At 44.7% G+C, this 6647-nt stretch overlaps 1 long non-coding RNA gene across 1 annotated transcript; it reads right to left on the bottom strand.

Moving 5' to 3' along the window:
- Positions 1-2711: 2711 nt before the first annotated feature.
- On the bottom strand, positions 2712-6444 carry LOC310660104. The gene is made up of 3 exons (XR_014503189.1): positions 6163-6444; positions 5130-5292; positions 2712-2874 (listed from the first exon to the last, which is right to left on the bottom strand). It is a non-coding gene; the product is annotated as an uncharacterized lncRNA (long non-coding RNA).
- Positions 6445-6647: the final 203 nt, after the last annotated feature.

Below are 6647 nucleotides of genomic sequence, written 5' to 3'. Positions count from 1 at the left end.
CCAGCCTGTCCAGAAAGCATTGAACTTCATGTCTAATATTTGCACAGATGCACACAGATGCTTCATTGCTGTGCCCTAAACCTATTAAGTTCCATTGTTCCTGAGAACACTGTGTTCAGTCCCTTATTGCAAACAGATCAGTACAAAGCCCGGCTCTTTTATTCTTTTTCTTTATGGGTTGTCTTTGTATTATTGGTTTTTAATGCAGTTCAGAAATTCTGTCTCTGTGCTCAGCGTAATTACCTGTACAGCCCCCAGAATACAGTACTGTCTCCGAATGAATCACTCCCCTCTCCTTCCTGTGAAGCTCTAAAGGAATGATTATGACAGCAGCGTGAATTCAATTTGCCATTCATACATGAGCCAGAATGCTCAATCATGACAAACTTAGTCACTACTGTGCAAGGGCTGGCAAAGTACATTACACTTTCCGGCAATCATTTCTCCCGCCTTCCCTCTCTCATTGTAATTGAATAAACGCTAGGCTTCAATTTAGCCCATGTTGTTAAAACTTATTTTCATTATTGCTTCCATTCTCCACTACTTCCTCTTCCTTACAACCTGGGAAGAATGAAGATATTGCAAGCCTTGATGCAGAGCTACATATATCTATATCTATATCTATATCTATATCTATATCTATATCTATATCTATATCTATATCTATATCTATATCTATATATATATATATATGTTCTGGAGAACTTTTATGGTGACACCTGCCTTCCTGATAACTAGGTTATACTATATTTTGGATTTTTGATAAATGCACTAAGAAATTAGCATGAACCTGCAGGATCAAGTTGTACTGTGCACAAAGGAAGCGGATAAACAGATACAGATATTCAGAACCAAGGAAACGCTGCAATTCCGGGGGTTAAATCAGGTTAAATCACATTGGCTTGCAGGGACAGTATAAATGCATCTTGATCTACGGCTCTCTGTGTGCTCCAATGCACACAGGAAACTTCCCCCTCCATTGCAGTGGCTTCGCTCATTTAGATGGAAGGAGCAGATCTACACATACAAAGAATGTGCACATCAATATGCTGCTTCTGTTGCCATGAATAGGTCAGCCCTTGTAAACGGAGAAGGGCTGAACCCATAAGAAACAGAAAAAGCAAATCCAGTCTGTAAGGGAAATGAACCAAACCACACCAAGCTGACCAAGGGAGGAGGCCATGGAGAAACTGGGATAGCTTTCATAATTCCAGGACTATCCCTGGAAAATAGGGACACTTGGAGGGTATGTTTTAGACCAGGCATGTCCAAAGTCCGTTTTGGGGGCGTAATCCTGCCCGCCTGTCAGTTTAATCTGGCCCCTGTGGGTAAAATTCAAAAAAACCCTCAACAACTTCAATCCTAAAAAAAGGTCAACAACTTTGGCCGGCCCTTTGGCCGGCCCTCACGGCCCTTCACTTCATCAATCAAATCTGGCCCTCTTTGAAAAAAGTTTGGACACCACTGCTTTAGACCACAACGCGGGTGGCACTGTGGTCTAAACCACTGAACCTCTTGGGCTTGCCAATCAGAAGGTCGGTGGTTCAAATCTTCATGATGGGGTGAGCTCCCATTGCTCTGTCCCAGATCCTGTCAACTTAGCAGTTTGAAAGCACACAAGTGCAAGTAGATAAAGAGGTACCACTGCAGTGGGAAGGTAAACGGCGTTTCTATGCACTCTGGTTTCTGTCACATTGTTCCGTTGTGCCAGAAGCAGTTTACTCCTGCTGGCCACATGACCTAGAAAGCTGTCTGTGGACAAACACCGGCTCCCTTGGCCTGAAAGAGAGATGACCACCGCAGCCTCATAGTTGCCTTTGACTGGACTTAACCGTCCAGGGGTCCTTTACCTTTTTTTTTTAACCTTATGCTTTTGGTGGCATACATTGTGCCCGTTTCTTGTCTTACCTACTCCTTCCCAGTTGCTGGTACCATACATGAGAATCCATGCAACCAAACCTTAATTCAGTTGTTAGCTTTGCAACAGCAGCCTGACTCAGCTACTCCTCTGGAATGCATGCATGTTGTAAAACTGGTAGACACAGCCATGAAACCTAAAGCTTTCTTTTGTAAATAATGAAAACCAGACTCTCAGGAACCGAGACTCCAGCATGAATGAGACATACACCGAGAATACAGACATACCGTCAAGAACTGAGAACTTTGCTAAAGAGTGAGAGTACTGTACCATGAATAAGTAGCTAAAACAAAAAAGAAAGATTTCTATTCATCATTGCCTTTCTTTCAGTAAAGTCTAAAGGTAAAGGTACCCCTGCCCGTACGGGCCAGTCGTGACCGACTCTAGGGTTGCGCGCTCATCTCGCTCAAGAGGCCGGGAGCCGGCGCCATCTGAAGACACTTCCAGGTCACGTGGCGAGCGTGACGAAGCTGCAACTGGCAAGCCAGCACCAGTGCCGCACACGGAAACGCCGTTTACCTTCCCACTATAAAGTGGTACCTATTTATCTACTTGCACTTAGGGGTGCTTTCGAACTGCTAGGTGGGCAGGAGCTGGGACCGAACGGCTCACCCCGCCACGGGGATTCGAACTACCAATCTTACGATCAGCAAGTCCTAGGCACTGAGGTTTTACCCACAGCGCCACCCGCGTCCCTTCAGTAAAGTCTACATCCAGCCAAACATGCAATGCAATGTATGAATATCACTTACAAAATGCAAGCTTATCTTTTGTTGCTCAAAAGGCCCTGAAGTTTCTGCAACGCAATGTGGATGTTCATATTCTGGAGTACAAAATACTGATTATGATTCTAGAATATTCCATCTGAATCCACCAGTTCTGCTGTTTATGTTGGCAATTGCAGCTTAACTGTGGAGATGCTTCTGTGCAGTGACCTTGGGAAGACACAGAACACCCTGTGATGAAGAGAGAGAGAAAACTTCTGAGGAGAAGCTGTTATTGCTATAAGCAAATCAATATGACAACACTGCCTCTTGTTCCTAATCAAATTGTAAAGTTACAGCTGGAAAAAGAGAACTATCAGTTCTGAAAGCAACAATAATACCCAAAGATTAACAGCAAAAAGTTTTTGACCAAAAGGAAGTCATTACCCTTGAACAATTCGTACTTAAGATGCAGTCTTAAGTACACAAACCTGGAAGTTTGATGCACTGAAATCAATGGGAGTTAACTTCAAAATAAAGGTGCTAAGAACAGGGTGTTTGTTTATTATTTCTGCTTTGCTCAGATTGATTAAGCAAGGGGGCAGTCTTTCTAATTAACTGTGGATTTATTCCACTTTAACTGTCTGCAGCAACACAGCCAAGCCTTTTCCTTGGGTTGCTTGCTAGAACTGGCTGCAATCAGGTTTATGTGGCCTTCTAGATCAAGGGTCAGCAAGGTTTAGCGGCCATGGGCTGGATTACTCCCATGGAGATCGTCCGTGGGCCAGACTGGCGCAGCGTGATGCCAGAAATGGCTTATGCACATGCCCAGATGCCAGAAATCATGCCTGTGCAGAAGTGATTTTCGGTGTCTGGACATGCGCAGATGCGATTTCCGGCACCACTCGGCGAGTCCCCGTGCATATAATTTGGTTGTCACTGTTCGAGAGGCCCACATGGAGGGATTGCAGATGCCCTATTGCTATAAATAAGTCCAGAAAGGTCCTGGAACACTCGGTGGCTCGTAGAGTGGCAGCGCTGGGGGGACGGGCCATTGACCACCCCAACATTCAATTCAGCAAGGTGACCCTCTACCGCAGGGATGGCGTGCATCTTTCCAATGAGGGGAATGATGTTTGGCTGGCCAACATAACTGCAGGGATTAGGGACTGGTTGCAGGTCTGAGGGTACTGGCGGCGAGGTTTGCTCGTGTGGCGGTTAGGCATTGGTTGGGGTATTGTTATGTAGATGAATGGGGGGGGGAGGAGTGCCATCACCTCCCCCGGTTACTGAAGGGTAGTCCGGTAAAGGATTCCGGGGGGCGTGGCCCCATCCGAAGCCTATGGAGGCCAGGGCCCAAGGCACACCCACAAGCGATGACCTCGGGGGAGTGCCTAGTTGTTCTAGATGTTGTTAGACATCAATTCCCATCATCCCTGACCATTGACCAATGGGAATTGGAGTACAACAACATCTGGAAAGTTAGGGTTCTCCGTTCCTCAATCCCCATCTGCGCTGTGCATTTAAAACAGTATTATACCACTTCAAACAGTCATGGCTTCCCCCAAAGAGTCCTGGAAACTGTAGTTTGTTAAGAGGGCTGAGCGATCCCATCACAAAACTTCCATTTCCAGTGTGGTTCGCTCTTCCCAGGAACTCTCAGAACTGTAGCTCTTTGAGGGGAACAGGGGTCTGGACATTTTCAGTGTTCCCAAATGCTTCGCTTTGGAGCATATACAACACCTCCTCAACGTTCTTCCAATGCGGCTTCTCCAGAGTGACTTGAGGAGCCAATCTTCAGTGGCTGTCTCATGTCCTTTCAATCTAGTCAGCCCAAAGTGTGAGAGGTCTTCTTCCCAGTGGCTAAGACTAGGGAGACAGGAATGCTGTTGGGACCTTGGGTTGTTGACCCCCTTGTGACCCCAGACTACTACACCTCTGGTTCTAAACCAAAGGTGGAGCCTATGCAAATAAAGCAAAGATGTGTCCCTCAGCATTAAGAGGGCAGGCAAGGAAGGACAGAACCCACTTCCTTCTTCATGGGATTAATCATATGATGGGATTGTTAATTGCACACAGGGGCAGACTTTGGTGAGGCAACACCTTTGGTCTTCCATTCTGCACATGCTCGAAAGTGTGCTACGTCAGAGATTTGCACCCTCTCAGCTCAGCACCCTGTGCAGGGGCACTGCCTGCACCACCCAAAATCCGGGGCTGATTACACAACGGGGAATGCCTTACTCAGCATCTCAGAACACAACAACCTATGATTTTTAATGTTGTGGTTCATAACCATATTATTTCTTTTTGGAAAAAGAAATTAAATATAAGGTGCAAGTGAAGGTATTGAATCACACTCAAGTCACAATATGCTTTTGCAGGTTGGAAGGTATGATTATCTATTTTAACTAAACAGTACTATGGTTCTTTATTCGGATTTCACACTAATGCAATATGTCTTTCAAGGAAATGGTTAGCTGCAAATAAAAGAATAAAAAGTTCCTCACCTGCTAATTAGAAGAAGACCGTGATCGTTTTCCTTAACTTTCACCCATATCCAGCTTCAGCGACATCTGCAAAGCCATTTCTTCTCCAGTTAACGAAACAGGTCCACTTTGGATACCTCTTTTTGGTTCCTGATTTGTTCATGGCTGGTTCAGCGGGTTCCACCTACCAAAACATTATTACAGGGTACTGAATGAGAGGAAGGAGGAAGAAAATTTGTTATCTGGCAGCATTAAAGCATGTACCGTATGTCAAAGATGGTGAATATTTGCTTCACATTCATTGAAGAGGTACATGAGTTTGGGGACATTTGGGGCTAAAAGACAATGTTTTGTTTTTCAAGGGGAAAGCAGGGGAAACAGATTATCATAATTATCCAAATTATGATGAGAGCTGAGGCACTTCATGTGAATAATATCACTTCTTGTGTCTGTTAAATAAGGAGGCAAGGGAGTTCAAAGACCCAAAAGCAACTCTAGTGGGCGGAAAAGAAAGTCTGGGAAATTATGTAATGAGAAAGTCTACATGAATTTGACTGGAGAGCAGAGGAGGCTGCTTTTGAGTTCAATCCTGCAACAATTGTCACATTTGCTAGCTTGTACTTCAACAACCCCAAGGAAACTACATTCAGGCTCTTAAAGTAGCTTAAATGTCATACAGGAAGGGACTTTGTCTACTTCCTGTCAGGAGGCTTCCAGTGACTCTACCAAGTGACTGGCCTGACCAGATATTGGCAATGTTACATTGGAGGTGATGTTGTGCTGTTGATTCAAGTCACTGGACACAGCTTCTCCAACAAGTTTGAACTACAATACCCATCATCTCTTACAATTGACTATGGGCTGATGGGAAATGTAGTCCAAAACATCTGGAAGGCACCACATTGGAGAAAGCTGGTCTACTGTGCTGGCTGCTGGCATGTGGATATGTGTATGTACATATATTTGGCTAAAATATGAGTTGTATTTTATTGTCCCCTTGTTTGTTTGTTTGTTTTTGTTTGTTTATGAATCATCTACAAACTTACTTGCTCACTCAGACTGAGATGGTTGTTCTCACCAGGCATCAATCAGGCTGCCCTTATGACAGGCCTGTGAAGTATAACCAATAAATCTGTAGTTATTCCCCCCTCAGCCTACGACTAATCATTTGCTCCTGCAAACTGTTTGCTCTCGCTTGCCACACTCCTACAACAGACCCTCCAAGTGTCCCCATTTTCCAGGGATAGTCCCAGATTTACAGAAGCCATCCCTGTTTCTGATTTGATCCTGGAATGTCCCGTTTTTTCCTCAGGACGTCACTAATTTCATCAGAGAAATGTTGGAGGGTATGGTAGGGAATCCCTATTTTCATTGGAGAAATGTTGGAGTGTATGGAGTTATGTGACCCCCTCCCCAGCGCCAAGAAGCTAAGTAACAGTAGAACTGTTATGTACTGAAGTTATCACCCTGGGCCAGCAGGGGGATACTGTAGATAGTTATGCAAATGAAGGATCGAAAGTGACATTTAGTGATTGGATA

This window comes from Podarcis tiliguerta, assembly GCF_965153285.1.
Source record: "Podarcis tiliguerta genome assembly, chromosome: 11".
NCBI lineage: Eukaryota > Metazoa > Chordata > Lepidosauria > Squamata > Lacertidae > Podarcis > Podarcis tiliguerta.
This window is presented reverse-complemented; position numbering and strand designations above follow the sequence as displayed.